At 44.3% G+C, this 21799-nt stretch overlaps 1 protein-coding gene across 4 annotated transcripts in view; it reads right to left on the reverse strand.

Annotated features, from left to right (window-relative positions):
* The window catches only part of ACIN1 (apoptotic chromatin condensation inducer 1), a 1432530-nt gene that overhangs the window by 1089241 nt on the left and 321490 nt on the right, over positions 1 to 21799 (reverse strand). The gene's annotated exons all lie outside the window — the stretch shown is intronic.

Consider the following 21799-nt stretch of genomic DNA (forward strand, 5'->3'; position numbering starts at 1 on the left):
TCCGGGGACAGGGCCTCGGAGAGTTGGACCCCTTCCACTGAGCCATCCGGCTCGAAGGCCCTCAGTAAGTCCGGAAGGGGTTCGGAGTCTTCTTCTGTCCCAGTATCGGTAGCCATTAGGAGGCTGAGTTCGGATCGCACAAAATGGGGTTTGAGCCTGTTGGCATGGAGGACCCGTAGGGGGTTCCGGGCAGTCTCCATGTCGATTAAATAGGTGACGGGCCCCTTGCGTTCGATTACCTTGAAGGGCCCGGACCATCTGTCTTGGAGGGCACAGGGCTCAACCGGGGACATCACCCAGACCTGTTGTCCAGGTTCGAACTCAATGGAGGACGTGTGCTGATCGTACCACCTCTTCATGTCCTCCTGACTGGCCTCGAGGTTGGCTTTGGCGGTGTCTCGGAACCGCCGGGTCTGGTTGCGGAGAGCCAGGAGATACCGGTAGATGTCCGGGGGCGTTTTCTGGGGAGGCTGCTCCCAACCTTCCTTGACTAGGCTGAGGGGGCCCCGGACGGGGTGTCCGTACAGTAGTTCAAAGGGGCTGAAGCCGAGGGACTTCTGCGGGACCTCCCGATAGGCAAACAGGAGGCATGGCAGCAGTACGTCCCACTGGCGTCGAAGGGGTTCTTCTAGACCCATAATCATCCCCTTGAGGGTGCGGTTGAATCTCTCGACCAGTCCGTTTCCTTGCGGGTGATAGGGGGTCGTGAATTTGTAGGTGACCCCGCATTGCTGCCAGAGGGACTTCATATATCTGGAGATAAAGTTCGTGCCCCTGTCACTGACGACCTCCCGGGGGAACCCCACCCGGGAGAAGATCCCCATCAGGGCCCGGCCCACCACGGGGGCCGTCACAGTCCGAAGAGGGATGGCCTCGGGATAGCGGGTGGCGTGGTCTACCAGGACCAGGATGAACCGGTGTCCTTGGGCTGTTCGAGGGTCGAGGGGCCCCACAATGTCTATTCCCACTCGTTCAAACGGGGTGGTGACGACAGGAAAGGGTTGTAATGGTGCTTTGATTTTTCGGCCACTTTTTCCGCTGGCCTGGCAGGTGGGGCAGGCCTTGCAGTGGTTGGTGACATCCTTCCGCATGTGGGGCCAGAAAAAATGGGTCACCAGGCGGTCGTAGGTTTTATCCTGCCCCAGGTGTCCGGCAAGGGGGACATCGTGGGCTAAGTTCAGGAGGAAGTCTCGGAAGCGAAGGGGCACCACCAGCACCCGACTGGCCCCCTAGTTCTGCAATTTTCTGCTCGCTGTAGAGCAGGTCTTGGTCCCAGTAGATCCAGTGGGCCCCCGAGGTATCCCCGGTGCTCTGGGCCAGGGCTTGCTGCCGGAGTCCTTCGAGAGAAGGACAGGTTTGTTGCTCGGCCCGGAATTGTTCCTGCGTGGGGCCTCCCTCCTGCCGCCATTGTGCCAGGTCAGGGACGTCCCGAAGCTGGTCGGGTCCTTCTTCGGTTTGGGTCAAGGGAATGGCTTCTGGGGCGGCCTCCTCTGGGATGAGCGCGGGAGGAGGTTCTGGCCACTCGGGCTCTTCTGGGCTGGGGACCGCGCGGGCGGTCATGGACCGGGTCGTGACGCAGACCCATTCGGGGAGGCCAAGCATCCCCAGGTGCTCCCTCCGTTCGACAGCTGCCCAGGGAGAGCTTTCAAGGTCGTTTCCTAGGAGGCAGTCCACGGGGGCATCATCGCGGACAGTTACTTTTAGCATCCCTGTTACTCCTCCCCACTCGAAGGGGACGCAGGCCATGTGGCATAGGCTTTCGGAGTTGTCGGCTGATCGAACAGGGCAAAGAATGTTCGGCAAGATTTGGTCTGGAGTGACGAGGTGGCGTCGGACCGCCGTTACACTGGCCCCGGTGTCGCGGAGGGCTTCCGCCCGGCGGCCATTGATGTTGACCCATTGACCGTACTTCTGTGTGTTGGCGGGAAGGGGGGCCCGCGGAATCATGTCTCTCTCCCCTAAGCAGACCAGTGCCATGGCGGCGGGTGCCCATTCAGAGGGATCGGTCTCGTACTCCTCTTGGTCTTCCGGGATTATTTCTTCCCCTAGGGCCGCCGCTGCAACTTGGCGGGGAGTAGTGTTCGGATTCTTTGGGCAGTTGGGATCACTGGCGTAGTGGCCGGGTCGCTGGCACCTGTGGCACGTAATGTTGGCCCGGAAACCGGCCCGGACGGCAGGGCTTCCCCGGCCAACCGGGGTCGAGGGGTTTCTGGGGGGTGACGAGGGGCCGGGGTCTCTCCCCCGACCCTGACTTCCTCCTCCCCCTCGGGGGCGATACGATCTGGATACTTCGCTGGGTGCGCTCCGGCCAACTCGGGTGCTTTCCCACCGGTCGGCTTCGGCGGCGAGTTGTCGAGGGTCGGTTAGCTTGCTGTCCAGGAGGTGTTGCCGGAGCTCCACGAAGCAGTTGTTCGACAGGTGTTCCCATACGATAAGGTCAAAGAGTTGGTCGTAGGTGGTTACTTTGTTGCCCTTGATCCACCCCTCGAAGGCTCGGCTAAAAAAGTTCACGTACTCCACCCAAGTTGTACCCGGAATCCGTTTGCAGTCGCGGAACCGTTGGCGGTACATCTCAGGTGTGAGCCCGTATCGAGTGAGGAGGGCGGCCTTCATGTGGTCGTAGGAGGTCATCAGCTGGTCCGGGAGTTGCAGCAGGGCGTCCCGCCCTTCGTTGACAAACCTCCCCCATAATCCGGCTCCCCAATCGCTTCGGGGAATCCGGTGGGAGGTCATTGCCACCTCATAGGCTTTAAACCACTGCTGGATATCATCGTTCTTGTGGTATTCCCGGATGACATCTTTAGGGATGTGAACCTTGGGTTCGGTCGAGGCAGACGGGGTCGGTCGTTCGGGGAGCCCGAGGTCTTTATTCTGTTTCTGAATCTCCAGTGCTTTGAGATTGCGCTCATGTTCGTATTCTAGTCTCTTTTCCTCTAGCTCCCTCTGTCTTTGCTTGTCTTCCCGCTCTTCCCTGAGTCGTAAGTGTTCCAGGGTTATTTTTTGTTCTGCCAGCTTGAGTTCCCCATCCAAGCGAAGTCGGGCAAGTTCTAATTCGTGGAGTCTGGTTTTTTCTCTTTCTCGGATCTCTTCCAGGGAGAGATCCGCTCTTTCTTTAGTTGGTGCGGGGCTCGTTTCGGTTGTTTGTGTTCGGGGTACGGCCGTACCCGTTTCTGCCCAAGCTTCTAGGGCTCGTTTGAAGTCTTCCTTTGTGCTAAGACCTGTGGTTGGAAGTCCAAGTTCTATGCAATATTGCTTCAGTTCCCGGTGGTTGTAGTCTTCCAATTTTTCCATCTGAAATTTTTCCGTTGTTCCGCTCTCTATTGACATGGTTGTTGTGTGTGGTGGGGCGAGTGACTTTCTGTACGATTATGCGTAGGTTCGGATCCCGTCGCTGGCCACCAATGTTAGACGGGGACCCTGAGGGTCGGCCGGATACCGAGGGAGAGATCCCCGAGGGGGACCGTCTCCGGCGATCGTACAGACAAGTACCCTCCCTCCCCACAAACAGGCACCACACCAAGTCGAGTTCAAGGCTTTATATAAGGTTCTTAAGGTAAGGATATCAGCGATACAGGATAACTTGGACCCGGGGGTCCTCTCACTTCTAGTCTCTGTAGGGAAAGGGGGTAGCGGGACAGTCTTAGTACCGGATCGGTACAGGTGGTGGTAAAAGGCGAGCTCACAATCCTCGAGCTGGAGGGTCTGTGGATCGGGCCGCGGCAGCGCCAGCAGGCCAAGGTGATAGTCTCATAAAGCAGAGGGCCGCGGCAGCGCCAGCAGGCCAAGATGGTTTCACGAGGCAGAGGGCCGCGGCAGCGCCAGCAGGCCAAGACGATGGTTTCACGAGGCAGAGGGCCGCGGCAGCGCCAGCAGGCCAAGATGGTTTCACGAGGCAGAGGGCCGCGGCAGCGCCAGCAGGCCAAGACGATGGTTTCACGAGGCAGAGGGCCGCGGCAGCGCCAGCAGGCCAAGTCACGGATGAGTTCTTCTCGGGTCTCTCGACTCCAGGATACAACTGCCTTCCTGGTCTGGTCCTGCCCCAGTTATAGGTCTGGTCCCCTTTGATGTCCGGACCCTCGCGCCTGGGGGCCGGGAGGTCCGGGATGAGGGAGTCCAGACACCCAGCAGGGGGGTGGAGCCAGCGCCCAGGCGGCCTGGGGTGATCGACACCTGGCGGAGGAGAGCCGTTGACGATTCCTTCTCCCATTGACTCGCCAAGTGGTCACTCTGCCTCCTGGGGGGAGGTTGGTGCCTCGATGTCGGGCCCGGCCGGGCCCAGGGTGAGGGTCGAGTTGAGGCCACGCGGCCTCGTGCTGCAGCGCCCCAAGATGGCGGCCGGGTCGATGTCGTGGGGTAGGTGGTGACCCGGGCCAGCGGGGTCCGGAGCTGGTGTCTTGTAGTGGAGGGATTGCAGGGTACTTCGGGTGGTCGTTGGTGGACTCTGGCTGGGGATGCAGGGAGAGCCAGGGTCCTGGTCCCATTGCGGGGAGGGGGTACAGCTCGAACATGCGGCCTGTCCAACATGGTTGAATGATTCTGATTCCGTCACAGACATGTTGTCTCTGTGGATGATTGCTAAACCTCCACCTCTATGGTCTTTTACGTTTTTGTTGGTGATTGAAAAGCCTGGGGGGACGAGTGTGTCCAGGAGTGGAAGGGAGGAGGCGTTGAGCCAGGTTTTGGTGATGAATGCTATGTCAATGTCATGAGTGAGGATGGATTCTACTAGTTCTGTGGCGTGTTTGGTGGCTGATCTACAGTTTATGAGCATACAGTTTGTGGGGGTCGTCTCTGTTTTGGGTTATTTCGTAAGGTGGGCCGCGGGGATGGACGTGAGGGTGGTCGGTGGTCTCGGTGAGTTGGGGGTGGCGTGGACTCTACCTAGTCCGGTGATCACCTGTATTTTGGATTGGTCGGTGATGGCACTATGATTATCGTACGAGGAGGCGAGATCCGCCGCATCGTTCTCGAACATAGCGTCTCTGGTTCTTTTCGGTCTCTGTGATAGTTTGGTGAGGGCGTTAGCTACCCATCTCTTGGGAGGGGTAGTGGATGGACTTTGTTGCATCGGAGTGATGGAAGATTGGGTGTGATGCTTTTGCTGGGGCGCTTCGAGGTTGGCTATGATTTCACTGAGGCCCCGGGTTATAGTAGTTATCTGGGTTTCCAGCGAGGAGATGCGTTGCTCAGTCACTAGTTCGTTGAGGTAGCGTTATTGGACCTGTGTTGGGCTTGGGGGGGGGAGAATCTTGGGGTGTTCGGTAGCTTGGTAGAGGCTGTGTTGTCTGTGTAGGGTCGGGATGGGACGGGGCCAAGAGTGTAGGGTGTTGGGGGTCTTGTTGGGGTGTGGGTGCTGTATAGCCTGTGTGTTTGGGGGAACGGGTATTCCCCCAAAAACAAAGGTGTGGATGAGCGCCCTTGGTGGGCAGTAGGGTGGTCCTGTTCTCTCTGGGGGTGGTGAGGGCGATGTGTGGTGCAAGGCCTCATTGGGGTGTAGTAACTTTGTTGCCTGTGGGTTTGGGGAGGGAGGTGTTCTGGTTGTTCGCAGTGAGTTGGGGTATGTGGGGGGCAGGTGTAGGGAGGGGGTGAGAGCTGGTAAGTGGCGGGTGTGAGTGCGACCAGAGGGTGGGGAGTAGGGAGTCCTGTTCTTTATGGGGATGTTAAGGGGAATGTCATGTGGTGTGGGGTTGCTGGATGGTATAGGAGTGGTAGGTGGCGGATGGCGGTGATAGCTGATGTGGGGGAGGGGGTGGATTTTGTTCTCTCCGTGGGAGGAGTGGGGGTGTTGTGCGGAGGTGGGCATGGGGGGTGGCTAGGGGGTCTCGGAGAAGTGGGTGACAGGAGGGGGTGGGAATTGAACACCGGGAGAGGGGGGGACATGCACTCCCTGGGGGTTGTGGGGAGGAAGTCATGTGCTGAGGGGCGAGTGTTGTTGATAGTGAGTTCCGAGGCGGTAGGTGAGTTCAGATGGCTGGTCCGGTTCCTCCGGGGTGGAAGTATGGGTGGGAGAGGAGGCGCGTGAGAGTGTGTATCCCAGAGAGAGGTGAAGAGGGTGTCAAAGGACTCTGATTGTCATTGTTGGCTTGTATCAGGAATGTGCCATTAGAGTAAATGGTCACCATGGTATTTCCAGTACATCTTGGGTGGGTGGGGGAGTGATGTTGTTAACTTGCAGCTGTGTGAGGTGTTGGAGGTGTTTCGAACTTTTGAGGTGCAATTTGATGATGTATTTCCATGCTTCGTGTCTCTCAGTGTGGAAGATAAGGTCCGTTTTTACCATTCCTTTGGAGGGACAGTGGTAGGTGTCAGCAAAGAGTGACTCGGGATGCTGTAGGATCAGTTTCTGTTTAAAGTTCTTCTTCGCTTTGGGTGAGAGGTCAAGAGAGAAGCAGATCGAGAGGGAGTTCCGGCCGTGCGGAGTTACGAGGTTCGTAGAGGGGGGACGGTGTGGGCTGTCCTGTCAGGAGGCATAGTGTGAGTAGGGTGTCGGGGGGTGGGGGTGGGCTCCGAAGAGGAGGGCGGGCAGCTGTATATGGCAGGTCTTAGGTAAGAAGTTGGTGAGAGGAGGAGGAAATTCAAAATTTGGAGAGGAGGGCCAGCTCTGGGATGTAGTGGATTGGGAATACACATTTGGAAAGAATTGGGTCGGTATTACGTGGTCTGCGAGGCGAGCAGCTTCAAGGGTGCGGTGGATAGGGAGCTGGTGGAGTGGAGAGTGGGGTCGCTGAGGGGGGTTGAGAGTTCTGGTCCTGGGCGTCCCTCTAGAGGTTAAGGGTGACTTGGTGGAGCTTGCAGGTGCGTTCGGAGCATCATAGAGTTCAGCCTGTGGTGCGTTCCACTCAGAGGTGGTCAGGACTGACCAGATGAGCTATGGAAGCTAACAAGCTCGATACAGATGGTAAGCGGCGTGTAGCTTTTGTCTGTGGGGGGAAAAGTGCGGTGCCATTCAGTGTTGGTGGTTGTCGGGTCTGTCATGAGGTTATTTAGGCGGCCATCTTGTGGTTGGCACCAGAGAGCTCTGCCCCGGTGGGGGGGAGTTGGTTCGAGATTGGGGCGGTGGGGGTGGGGGGTCACGCTGCACTAGGGACAGGTCTAATGCCTGTGCTGCACTAGGGACAGGTCAAAATGTCCTGCAGTCTATGGTAGTATCTAGGTTCTAGGTAGGGCATTCATTTGCACTTTTCTGCCGATTTGCAGGTCTGGCGGCCATTAAGGGGACAGGCATAGGCGACTGGAGGGGGATTAGGTTTTGTTAAGCAGGGGGGGGTCACGTCTTACCGGGGACGGATGGAAGATTGTCCCGCAGTGGTTCCAGGTGCCTCTATGATTTGGTTACTCACTGGCATAATTGTATCATAATTCGGCTTGTGTGGTCTGGCCGGGCGGCCATTTTAAGGTCAGGCGTCCGGGGGTTGGTGTTGTCCTGGAGTCTCTCTTGTCAATGTAGTCTATTACTCCTCTTGCCTTGGGAGGGGGGCCCACGTTGTGATCGCCCTGAGGTGAGTGCCTTGTGAGTTTCCGTCTTAATTGTTATTGTTATTTTTATTCTTCATCTTTTTTTTGTTTTGTTTTTCTGCCCAGGGGAGCGTCGGAAGTGGTCAGGAGCGCGCTTCCTTCAGCCTGTTGGTTAGCGTTCTATTCCTCTGCGGCAGTGGGGGTCAGAGCACTTCGGTGGTCTTTCTATCCTGATTCCAGGGAGCTTTCGGTTTCGATTCTTGGGCTTTCCGAGTTTCCAGAGGCTCCTTGTCGATGGCATTAGGGGCAAGTAGAGCCTCCTTTCCCTTTTTGCGCGCTCCAGTGCTTGGTGAGTGGCAGGCGTGGTGAGGAGCAGGGTGCGGGGGGCAGACAGGGATTTCCACTGGGAGTCAGGCGATCCCAGTGCCCTTGCTTCAGGGACTCACAGTTTTGGGAGTCCTTCGTCCGGTAGTTGTACGGTGGCGGCAGCATTTTTAGCAGCTTCAGACCTCTTCTTGCCTGGACCGGAGTGGGAACGGCAACAACGGGGGTGCAGGCGGGCAAGCAGGGATTTACTCCTAGATTGGTGATCCTAGCGCCCGGGAGCTTTGTTGAGGAGCTCCTTCCCAGCGGCCATCTTGATGTCAAGTTTGCGTATAACATATGGAGCACACTTCAAAGGATGAAAACAGAATGGCAGAATATTTTGTGTGTATCTGTCTGTTTTCTGAAAGCTCAGCTTTGTTATACCAGACCTCTGTCCCTGAAGATGTTGTGGGTATAGAGACTGCATCAGATTGGATTTTGTATGTTAGATGTGGGAGGACACTGTGATAGAAACCTAGCCTTCACAGCTCAAGTTTAGTGTGGCCAAAGAATTCATACATTTTGAAAATGCCCAAAGTGGGTAGGATTAGCCCCGGGAACCTTTACCCCATTGGTTAGGGCATTCCTGGTGGTCATTCCCACCTACTAGCTTCTGCCAGGTGATGGAGCGAGATTTAGAAATATATTTATTTCAGCTCGCAAAGTTGAACTTCCATAATCAATAATAATATTAATAATGTGTGCAGTGTGAAGAATACTAACCAACCTCAAGATCAACACACGCGGGAAACTAATATGTGTGCCCATACATGTGCATTATGTGCAAAGTGCTTGCATGTGAGACAATAATAAATTAATTTTGTCAAATTGTGATGTCAGAATTAAATGCGGCTGTTTAAATAATGGCATGTGCTTATTTTTGTGTGCTCATGTTTTGTCTTTCGTTTTAAACGTTGCACAAGTCTGTTTTGTTGCTTTATTTGCTTCTGCTAGATAACATAGATTAATGGGTTAATAACTTAGCAAAGGTGGGTGGGTAACAGAATGAATTCTAATTCTTGCATTAATTATTCTTTTGTGTTTGTTTATATACTAGTTGCAAAGAAAGAGGCTTGAGGCCTAGTTCAACTTATTATGCAGTTGGCAAAATCCTGCTCAGTGAAAGCAAGAGCCCAGTGTGGAAAGTTTCTGCTGTGTTTAAAAAGGAAGAAAAATACAAACTTGATTAAATAAGTGAACTTTTTGTGCCTTGGTCGGCTAGACCAAGGTCAGGAACCGGCAGAGAGACTGACAAGCTAAGGAAGTCACGGATCATTATTTCAATTGTTGCAAACTGAAGGAAGCTACGTGACACGAGAATAAGGGACAATAGACTCTAAGAAAGAGTCGGAACTGGGCTTCGAAAATGTGATGATTCAATGTGGTCTGTCGCTTGACAGCCAATCAGCGTTTTGCTCAAATGAGAAAAGTATACTTTTACTTAGATTAGTTAGTTAGGAAAGGTATAAAAACTGACCTCTTTGGAAGGAGGGCGTTTCTCGCTTTCCAAATCCAGATGGGCGTGTCGTGCTGACGGACTTCTTTGGAGCACGTAAGAATTAATAGAATTAAAAGACTTTACAATTTATTTTAGGTGAAGTGAGTTTTAGACAGGGAAATAGGGTTTAGGTGATGGAAAACTGTTTATTCTTCTTTATAATTGCTATTTGATTCTGCTTGAAGACTGTTTGACTAATTTGCAACTCCTCAAATCATGCTGCTTAAATAAAAAGATTCTAATAAAATGCACTTTTCTTTGAATAAATAGTTAATAAATAAGTTTTTGAAAATGCTAGCTGGCCTTGTTATTTAGAGAACTTGGTTACCATCAGCTGATCCTATCGCCTGTGTGGCTTAATTAAATGAAGAATTATAAAACTATGGTAAAGTCAGTATATCACAGTTGTATATAATTGTGTATATATATATATATATATATATATAGTTGTGAAAAGATTTATTAATTAGGTCACATGATTCAGTTGCTCAAAATATGTCTTTATTAGTTTATGGGCCTTGTGAGTGATTTCTGATTAATGGTAAGTTTTGTAGAATTGGGTAGTGTAGCTGTGACATATTTTCTATAGGGGCGCTGGATCAATTTCTCTGGTAGCAGAGGAACGGTTGCTATGGTAACCGTTATGCTACATGGTAATTACAAAGGATTAAAGTTTAACATATGTTACGTTTGTCCAAACTGTTATATGTTGTCGAAATGATTTTTTCCGGCAGTGTGAAAAATTCCTAGCTTGCCGCGGCATTTTGAGTAGTGTAACGAGAAGTGAAGTTACACAGTGCATTTGATCTGTTTTAAATTAGTGGTATTCATATCACTAGTGTTGTGGGCATACAACACAAATTTAGGGATTTTAGGCGTGCTAGGTAAATTGTATAGTGAGGATTGTCTATGAAATCGTAACTTTTGAGTATAGGGACTAAGAGCCTGCTTTAAAACTCACTGTGAAGAGAGTAATAGAATTTATCCAAACTTGAGTGAAGGGTAAGTTAGCGTCATCTAATCTTACTGGCAAATGTGGATTTCTATGGCTGGTTAAAGTCCTGCCAAGATTTCGTATATGTGTGGTTAGGGAAACTTTCCGTTTGAAAGTGTGTGAATTATTTTGTAATTCTGTTCGAGTCAAATTTTGAATTGCTACTTTATGTGCATTCAGAGGGAAACGAGTTCATTATTACCTGATTGAAGGGTAGAGTAGTCATAATTTATCAACGATTGAATATTCTGTGAGAATAGCGTCGTCTATTCCACTCAAAAAGAATACTTGTATGATTGTAAAAACTGTCACTTTATTTAGCGAAACAGACAAATGGTTTGTTCTTTCTGTTGTTATTAATTAAAATTCATCGGAAAAAGTTTTCTTAAAATGGCGCTGTGAAAAGTTTTTGTGAAGGAGGGGTGAGCGCTAAGAGTGAGACGCGAGAAACTGCAGCGGCTGTGTACGTCACAAGTTTGCGCTGTGATTGGCTAGCATACGTCACAGCTAGCACACTGATTGGCTCACGTGATTTTGAAGAACTGTTGTCTGATTGGTTCTTCAAAAAGCAAACAATATTATTGGTTGAGCAAGGTGGTGACATAGCTTAACCTGATTGGCTAGTTGGTGTGTTTCGCGCACGGTTGGCTGAATTAGCGTAATAAACAGGGAACATTTACGATAGTTTCAATTAAACGAAATTGATTAAAACATGAGTTATTATTACAAAAAAGAGGAGAAGAAACTTACATTACTTCAGAAATTAAAAAAAATTACTTTCACCTGATAAGAAAATAGAAAGGCGAGGTGGAAAGTTACTTCATAAATACAAAACACCTGCAGCCTATATGGAAGGTGAATATGGTTATCATACTTGCCTATGGTTTGATGTATGGATGGACTATACCAAAAATGACGGTGTTTTAGCTTGGCCGGAAGATGGCTCATTTAATATGAGAATTTTAAAAAATTTGAGAGAAAAGATGATGGCTCTTGTGCCGAGACCTAGACCTACTCAATTCGAAGCTTTAGTTGAATGGGAGGATGAGATGTTTGAATTACAACGAGAAAGCAGTGGTATAAAAAGACCTCCAAAATCATCAAATTTTAAACGAGAAACTCATGAAGATAGAATGCGTCGATGGAGGCCGGCAGACATGTGCGATGCTCTATACACAGTGAGAGAAATGATTACTGAAATACCAGGTCAAAAGAATATTCAAAAGAATAATAATATTGAAGAAAGTGATTTAGAAGATCCAGTTTTAGAAGAAATTTACATGACAAATAAAAAACAGACTTCCTTAAAACCAGCTTGTTCATGGTCTACCCCGATGGTTTCTACAAGAACCACATCAAGTGCACCTCCATTAAATAAAGAAACACCCAAATTATATCTGAATAATTCTGATTCTTTTAAAACTCCTGTAAGGTTAGAGACGAGAAATAATTCTAGTGTATTTGGTGAAAGTTGAATATTTCCAGAAACTCCAGTTTCAAGAAATGAGATTCCATCCAGAAGTTTAATGGGTGCTGGTTTAGATGAGGAAGTTCCAAATACTTCAGAATATTTACGATCAAAGGAAGAATTAATTCGACAGTTAACTAAAGGCATGGAAGCATTAACAGTTCCAGTAACTATTGGTCCTGTTCAGCCTGTCTTTGATCAAGGAGAAATTAAACAACCAGGTTTAACAATTCCATTAAATGCAGAAATTTAAAAGGTGGCTGAAAATTTTTACTCAGAATTATCTGAAATACATCGAGAGAAAACAAAGATGCCTGATTTAACTTTTAATCCAAATTCATCATGCAGAACACCAATGGGTGCAGAATCTGACATTGAGTCTCCAGAGCAGAGTGTTGATAAATCAGATTTATCCTTAAAGCTTGATGTTGCTAGACTAAAAGCAGATTTGGAGGAATTGATTATTGGTACAATTGGTCCTGACAGTTTGAAGCATTATCAAGATGATGAACTATTATTCATTTGTAAAAGTGTACGGTGGAAAACGAAAAACAAATATGATCAATTAGAAGAATTAGCTGCAGAATTAGAAATTGATTTGAGTAGGCAGAAGAATTTGGGAAAACATTACAGATTGGAATTCACTGAAAAAGATATTGATAACTTCAATACAATGGGAAGAATTATGCATATAAAAGATTTGATTGTGTACATTAAAAAAGTGGGTGACTTGAGTAATTGGAGAGTGAAGTGGACCAAGAAGAAAGAAGAAGAGAAAAGAGAAAGGATGGCTAATCAGTACCCAATGAGAGAAATTGCAGGTGGTGGTTATGTTCATGTTCCCTGGTCTAGACAAGACATTTTGTTGTTCACAAATGATTTTCCTCGGCTGAGAGAAAAGCCTGTGGAATGGTATCGACAGGTGGAAAGGTTCATTAAAGTGTCAAAAGTTCTGTGGATTGATCTTGATGGATTCTTTGACCTTGTTGTCCCATCAGATCTTTGGACAGAATGTAAAATTGCTGTAAGTTGGCCAAAAGTAGAACCAACTCGAGATGCAGCGACAGGTGCTCCATCATCTGAAGTCATGGGATTATATGACAAAGTAATTTACTGGTTAAAAGAAAAGCTTCCCCCAAAAGAGGTTGATTGGATTAAAATTGACAGAACAAATCAGGAGCCAAAAGAATCTGTTCATTCATTTTATGAAAGATTACTGTTGGTTTTCAAACAATACAGTGGCTATGAAAAATTAAATGAAAAGGACATGAGCCACTTTATTTACAGATTCGTTTATGGTCTTAGACCTGAAATTGGTGAGATGATTAGAAATAATATTGTTGGTTGGCAATCTAACTCAGTTGATGACATATTGAGAAAAGCAAAATATTGCAGTGATGAAATTGAAGCCAGACAGAAGAAATTAAAGGAAAAGGCAATGTGGGCACAGGTGAAGGTAGCTGAACAGCAGATTGCTAATTTAGAGAATAAAAATGTGAATTTTAATCAGAATCAGGGTCAAGGAAAATTTAAAGGGAATTATAATAAGCCCAAATTCAATATTAATGTTGAGGAGCTGAAACAGAAATTGCCTTGTTTTAATTGTGGCGAAATTGGACACTGGAAGCGTGAGTGTAAAAATCCGCCCAGAAATTTTTAAAATGCATCATTTAATCCGCAGATGCAGAATGATGTAAATCTGCAGCAACAGCTACAGCGACAACTAAATGAGTTGAATTTGCAGCAACAGCGACAGTTAGCAAATCAGCAGAGTCAAATTCCACAGCATCCTCTTCCTAACTGTGGAGGTGGTCAAAGGTATAATTCGGAAACAGGATTCAGCGGAGGTGATCAGGTGATCAGATCAAAAAGAGTGAATGTGCCAAATGTTTCTGGACAGTTTTTGATGACAGAAAATGGAGGAAGTGATTCAGAGGATTACTTATGACGGTGCCTGAGAGAGGTGGAAGAGTGTGTACTTGGAACCACTCTTGAGGTTGACCAGTCTGGTCCATTTGTAAATGGTAAAGTGAATGATGTAGAAATCACTTTTCTTGTGGACACTGGTGCTACCCGTTCTACTGTTAGATCAGTGGAAATTGAAAACCTGCCTCTCTCCGGTGACACCATCCAAGTAGTTGGCGTAGCTAATCAGCAAATTAAAACAGATTTGACACAGCCTGTGAAGGTGGAAATTGGCAAATTCAAAGACAAACACAGGTTTGTAGTTTGCAACAGCAGTCCTGTAAACTTGCTAGGAAGAGACATCCTTTATAAGATGAACTGTAAAATATATTGCTCACCGTAGGGTATTGAGCTACAGACTTTTGAGGAAGATGGGCTTTACAAATTAACATTGTTGATGGTCGAAGCAGAGGAAAGTAAATTGTTTCCTGTATTTGAAAAAGATAATCTCCCAGAAGAATTGAAAAAGACAGTCAAAACTGAAATTTGGGATTTAACAGGAAGTGAGATGGGCTTGATGAGACATGTTGATCCTGTAAAAATCACAGTAAAACAAGGTATTGAATTTCCAAACATTCCTCAGTACAAAATGAAAACTGAAACAATTGAAGGTGTCATTCCTGTAATTGAAAAATTCATAAAACAAGGTGTTCTAAAAGAAATTGAAAGCAGTCCTTGTAATTCACCGATTATGGGGATCAAAAAGCCAAACGGAACGTACAGAATAGTTCAAGATCTAAGAAGGGTTAATCAGATAGTTGTTCCATGTTGTCCAGTTGTTCCAAATCCAGCAGTGATTCTTTACCAAATTCCGCATGATGCAGAATGGTATACTGTCATTGACCTTTGCAATGCGTTCTTTACTGTTCCATTGCATCCAGACAGCCAGCAAATCTTTGCGTTCAGATTCCAAGGTCGCACACTAGCATGGTGTCGTATTCCTCAAGGGTATACAGAGAGTCCATCTATCTTTAATCAGTTATTAAAGAAATCTTTGGAAAATTTAAATTTGGCAGGAAAATCGACATTGGTCCAGTATATTGATGATTTACTGGTTGCAGCAAAAACACGAGATAATTGTGTCACAGATACGATCACTCTTTTGAATCATTTGGCAGATGAGGGACATAAAGTGTCACCTGCAAAATTACAGTTTTGCAAACAAGAGGTAAAATATCTTGGTCACAGAATTGCAAAAGGAATCAGAAAAGTAACAATTGAGAGAATCAAAATGATTCAAGGAATGCAACCTCCAAAAACACAGAGACAGGTCAGGATGTTTCTAGGGATGGTTGGCTATTGTCGTCAATGGATTAGTGGATTTTCAGTAATTGCGAAACCTCTGCAGAGACTGACAAAATCAGATATAAAAGATCCAATTGTTCTTACAGAAATTGAAATGGAAGCTTTTGAGAAGCTAAAAAGAAGCTTGTGTGAAGCACCTGCTTTAGGCATGCCAGATTATGACAAGAATTTTGAGCTGTATTGCAGTGAAAGAGAAGGATGTGCATTGTCTGTGTTAATTCAGAGACATGGAAAACTGAGAAAGCCGATTGCATATTTCTCAGCAGTACTTGATCCTGTTGGAAAAGCATTACCAGGCTGTTTAAAAGCAGTAGCTGCAACTAGTGTGAGTCTTGAACAAAGTGAAGGAATCATTATGGGATTTCCAGTAAACGTTTATGTACCTCATTCAGTTGAAATTCTGCTTACCAGAAGTAAAACGCAGCACCTAACAAGTAACAGACTTACCAAATATGAAAAGATTATTCTGGGATCAGATAATGTTTCAATAGCAAGGTGCGTAAATTTAAATCCTTCTACATTATTGCCTGATGGTACAGAAACTGAAATCAGAAATGAAAATGACATCGATCATGAGTGTTTAGATGTTTTGGAATACTGCACAAAGCCTAGGCAGGACATTAAAGATGTTCCTTTGCCTATATCTGACTTTGTCTACTTTGTTTATGGTTCTTGTCTAAGAACAGAAGAGTGTTTTCTGAGAGCAGCATATTCTGTTTGTACAGTTGCTACAGTGATTGAAGCATCATGTCTCGAAGGAGTTCGTTCAGCTCAAGTAGCGGAATTGATTGCTTTGATTCGTGCTTGTGAAAATGCAAAAAAGTTGAGAATCACCGGAATAACTGACAGCCAGTATGGATACGGAGTTGTGCATGATTATGGACAGCTTTGGTCCCAGAGAGGTTATTTAACTTCTGCAGGTACTCCCATCAGAAATGCAAATTTGATTAAAAGATTAATTGATGGTATTCAATTACCAGAAAAGATTGCTGTCGTAAAATGTTCAGCACACAAGAAAGGTGAGGATTTCATTACAAAAGGAAATGCCTACGCAGATGAGATGGCAAAATACTGCACGAGAAATAATTTTGCTATCAATCGGGAAAAGAATGATGAACATATTTTGAATTCACTTATGCTAACATCAGTAGTTGAAACATGGCAGGGAATTAAGGATTTACAGGATGAAGCAAGTGATGAGGAGAAAAATACATGGTTGAAAGCAGAATGTAGGCAGCGAGATGAGGATGGAGTTTGGACTTACAAAGATGGCAGAACAGTTTTACCAAATAGCATGATTGCTGACATGGCTAGGATGTATCATGGTCAGGCACATATTGGAAGAGATTCTAAGATCAGACTTTTCAGAGAAACTTGGTTTAATCCAAAGTTCAGAATTATTTCAGAGTCTCTCTGTCAACGGTGTTTAGTTTGCCAACAAATGAACCCCAATAGAAAAACAGTTGTGAGCATGGGAACTATAGGACGGGAGGGTGGTCCTTTTACCAGGCTACAAATGGATTTCATTGAAATGCCACCTCATAATAAACTGCGATATGTTCTTGTAATAATCTGTCTGTTTTCAAGATGGGTTGAAGCATTTCCCACACGTCACAATGATTCAATCACTGTTGCAAAATTGCTTTTAAGGGAGATTATACCAAGGTACGGTTTCCCGGTGACTGTGGAAAGTGATTGCGGAAGACATTTTGAAAACAGATTGTTAAAACTGATTTGTGAAGCTTTGAACATAGAACAAAAGCTCCATTGGGCATATAGACCAGAAGCTTCAGGTGTTGTTGAGCAAGTAAATGGTACTGTCAAGAACAGAATTGGAAAAATGTGTCTAGCTACAGGTATGAAGTGGACAGATGCCCTTCCACTTGTTCTGATGACTTTGAGAAGTACACCTGATAAAAAGACAGGTTTAAGTCCACATGACATTGTCATGGGCAGAGTCATGAGACAGGCTTTTATTCCTGTAGGAAAATTGATGACTATTAATGATAGCGTCATTTTGGAGTATTGCAGAAAATTGTCTGATGTCGTGACTTCTGTGTCTAATCAGGTGGGAACTGAAGTGCAAACAAGAGAAAAAGAGCAAGCACATGATCTGTTACCAGGTGACTGGGTCAGGACAAAAGTACATCGAAGAAGAAACTGTCTAGTACCAAGGTGGCAAAAAGCAAGACAGGTTATTCTTGTCACAACAAATGCAGTGAAGTGCAAAGGTTTAAAGCGGTGGATACATGCAAGTCACACCATTCGTGTACCTACACCTGAAAGTTCTGATGAAGAGAGTGACACTACTGCTGATTCAGATTCTGAAGAAGAACCTGAAAGAAATCCAGATCTTGAAGATCGACAAGAAGGTCGACATCTGGAAAGTTTGAATGGAAAACAATTCTTGAATAAAAAAGATTTGGAGATTGTGACTTTAGACTCAGAAAATGATGAAGATCTGCTAGAACAAGAAGCAGAAGTAGAGTCTAATCAAGTTGTGGATCAAGATCAGGAGAGTACTGAAAAGCAGAAAAGAAGCTCTGAAAGCAGGAACAGAAATTCTGAAACTGGGAAGTTGAAGGTAATTGAAGAAGAAGAAGAAGACGAAATACCAAGTACCAGCTATAAGGATGATGTTCTTAACGGAGTGAAACTGCAGAGTAAAGAAATTCCTGAATCTAGAATTCAAATTTCTGACAGTGAAACTGATGAGAGTGATGAAGATTCTCAAATAAGAAAATTCAGAAAAAGAGCTTGGAGAACAGAGTGTAATGTGACTGAGCCAAAGAAAAAATTACCAAGAAAAGGTGATAATTGGCCAGAAGAAAATGAAGGCCTGAAATTCAAATTGGTACACAGATCAAAGGAACAGATCAACGAGATATCAAGTCAAAAGGATCCTGAAAAGAAAACTGAACCAGGAAAGAAAATAGAGGTCATTAATAGAAGGGCAAAGAGAATTGTAAAACCAAACCAGAAATATAAGTCACCTGAATGGACTTATATCATTATTCCACCTGTAGTGGAAATCAATAGCAGCAGTCAGGAAGAAATTGATGACAATAGTGACAATGATTGAAGTGATTTCATTTGAAATTTTGGGTTTTCAATTTTTGGCATAAGGCTGAAGAAATTATGTTAGGTGACACAAGGTCGAAGAAATTGTGTTAGTTGAAAAACAATTGTGACACAAGGTCGAAGAAAAGCTGTTAGAGGGTTGAAATAAAAAAAAAAAGAATTTAATAGGGGGGTGTTAAAGGTGTAGGAAAATTAGACATTTAAAAAAAAAATTGTTTTCTTTGCAAACTTAGCAAACTTGGTGAAAATGCCTTACGTTTTTTGTAATAAACAGTTCAAGATGCTCTATCTTCAAGAGATGCTGTAAGATGTCTTTGATTTGTGTGGTCCTAATAATCTTGCTTTGGTTAGTTTTAGCTGTTATTTTCCCTTTCGAGATTAACAAGGAGATGTACAAAGTCAATATGACAAGCAAAGCTTCTGTTAAACAAGATAAACATAGTGCAACAAGCAAAACTAACAGAATTATTGATCATAATCCTGAGATTCATCAGGATAGATCTGTTGGTGATTTTTATAGCAATACTTTTTTAAGACTCCTGGCTGAATATGTAAAGGTCATGGAGGTGAAAGACTGCTACATTTGTGTAAAATTGCCTGCTTCTGTTTCAGAGGGAGTTACCTATAAAATGCTTCCTCTTACTTATGGCATAACCTGCAGTGTGATAGCTAGTCTGTTTTATCAAACTGGTCATTTAGAATATTACAATTCTAACTATGATGAGATTTTTGCAAACCTACAAATTGAGAAAAGCTTGAATAAACACAAGCAAGCCAAACAGATGAGGGAATTCTTTATTGTGACGAATGAACTTACCTATGAGTATGCTTTTAGAAATAATTTGACATGAATTGAGAAATGAAGAAAAGTCTTTCCTAAATTTAGTTGAGGAGAGAAGAGCTATGTATAAAAGGAAGGAGATGCTTAAACAGACCAAATCCAAGTTCTGGCAGAAAGAGGACGAAAAACTTAATGGCAAATCTTTTGAAAATGCTGCTATTCACATTGATAAACCAATTAGTGGTAAATTTTGCATTAGGAGAGATAATACTTTATTCAACAACTATTTTGTGGGTGCAAGTCATTGTGAGGACACTTATCAAATCATGGGGGGTTGGGGATTCAAAGGTGGCAAAGATCCTATCTTTCCTGGGATTTATTTTGTTTGTGGAGATAAAGCTTACTACAACCTCCCTGATCACTGGTATGGGACATGTTTAGTAGGATTAGTTTTTCCAAAAATATTTCATGTTGACAGAAATGCAGAAGGTTCATTTGAAATCAGCAAACATTTGAACAGATACAAAAGAGAAAGTTTCTCAGAAATTTTGGGAGACATCTTTGAAGCAGTAATACCTTTAGTGGGTATAACTTTGAATGCTGGAAGAATCAGAAAATTGTCCACAATTGTTGACAGATTGTCAACTGATACAGCTGGAGGCTTCCAATTAGTAGATACAGAGCTTATTGCAATTCGGACAAAGGTTATGCAGAATCGTCTTGCGTTAGACGTTTTGCTAGCAAAAGCGGGTGGAGTCTGTGGCATTTTACATGTCCAGCACTGCTGTACTTATATCCCAAATGAGAATCGAGGTATTGAGATGTACATTAAAAATATCACTGAGATGCATTCAGATATTGTTCCCTTAGAAGAGGATGATTTTTCAGAACGTCTGTCTAAAAGATTTCAAGCAATCAAAACCTGGTTTCAAGAGATTGGTGGTTCAATTCTTGGCAAAATACTAACACCTTTATTAGTTATAGTTTTTGTGATACTGTTGTTGAAGATCAGTTGCATGTTACACAAAAGAAAGAAATACCTGAGGGAAAAGAAGAGAATTTACAAGATCAGAAAGGAACAAGAGAAAGAGATAGAAATGGAAGAGTTTTGTAGAACTCAATATGAGAATTGCAGACAAACTGATGAGACAAATCTTTAGAAATACTAATGCAGTGAAAACCAAACATTTTCATCTGTGAGATAAAATTTTGTTAAATTTTGGGTATGGTTTGGTGATTTTAAAATCCCCAGATGAGGGAGTTGATGGAGCGAGATTTAGAAATATATTTATTTCAGCTCGTAAAGTTGAACTTCCATAATCAATAATAATATTAATAATGTGTGCAGTGAAGAATACTAACCAACCTAGAATAAACTTGCAGATCAACACACGCGGGAAACTAATATGTGTGCCCATACATGTGCATTATGTGCAAAGTGCTTGCATGTGAGAAAATAATAAATTAATTTTGTCAAATTGTGATGTCAGAATTAAATGCGGCTGTTTAAATAATGGCATGTGCTTATTTTTGTGTGCTCATGTTTTGTCTTTTGTTTTAAACGTTGCACAAGTCTGTTTTGTTGCTTTATTTGCTTCTGCTAGATAACATAGATTAATGGGTTAATAAATTAGCAAAGGTGGGTGGGTAACAGAATGACTTCTAATTCTTGCATTAATTATTATTTTGTGTTTGTTTATATATTAGTTGCAAAGAAAGAGGCTTGAGGCCTAGTTCAACTTATTATGCAGTTGGCAAAATCCTGCTCAGTGAAAGCAAGAGCCCAGTGTGGAAAGTTTCTGCTGTGTTTAAAAAGGAAGAAAAATACAAACTTGATTAAATAAGTGAACTTTTTGTGCCTTGGTCGGCTAGACCAAGGTCAGGAACTGGCAGAGAGACTGACAAGCTAAGGAAGTCACGGATCATTATTTCAATTGTTGCAATCTGAAGGAAGCTACGTGACACGAGAATAAGGGACAATAGACTCTAAGAAAGATTCGGAACTGGGCTTCGAAAATGTGATGATTCAATGTGGTCTGTCGCTTGACAGCCAATCAGCGTTTTGCTCAAATGAGAAAAGTATACTTTTACTTAGATTAGTTAGTTAGGAAAGGTATAAAAACTGACCTCTTAGGAAGGAGGGCGCTTCTCGCTTTCCAAATCCAGATGGGCGTGTCGTGCTGACTGACTTCTTTGGAGCACGTAAGAATTAATAGAATTAAAAGACTTTACAATTTATTGTAGGTGAAGTGAGTTTTAGACAGGGAAATAGGGTTTAGGTGATGGAAAACTGTTTATTCTTCTTTATAATTGCTATTTGATTCTGCTTGAAGACTGACTAATTTGCAATTCCTCAAATCAAGCTGCTTAAATAAAAAGATTCTAATAAAATGCACTTTTCTTTGAATAAATAGTTAATAAATAAGTTTCTGAAAATGCAAGCTGGCCTTGTTATTTAGAGAACTTGGTTACCATCAGCTGATCCTATCGCCTGTGTGGCTTAATTAAATGAAGAATTATAAAACTATGGTAAAGTCAGTATATCACAGTTGTATATAATTGTATATATATATAGTTGTGAAAAGATTTATTAATTAAGTCACATGATTCAGTTGCTCAAAATAAGTCTTTAATAGTTTATGGGCCTTGTGAGTGATTTATGATTAATGGTAAGTTTTGTAGAATTGGGTAGTGTAGCTATGACATATTTTCAATAGGGGCGCTGGATCACAGGCATAAACTTGGAACCTCCAGGCACCCACTTCAGAACACTATTAGACCTCTAGAATATAAGAAGACTGAACCTGCGACCTGCAACATGAGAAGATGCTTGGAGGACTAGATCTGCTCTCTCTCTTGTACTTGGGACAAAGAAATTGACATCAA

This window comes from Lissotriton helveticus, chromosome 5_1, assembly GCF_964261635.1.
Source record: "Lissotriton helveticus chromosome 5_1, aLisHel1.1, whole genome shotgun sequence".
Classification (NCBI taxonomy): Eukaryota; Metazoa; Chordata; class Amphibia; order Caudata; family Salamandridae; genus Lissotriton; species Lissotriton helveticus.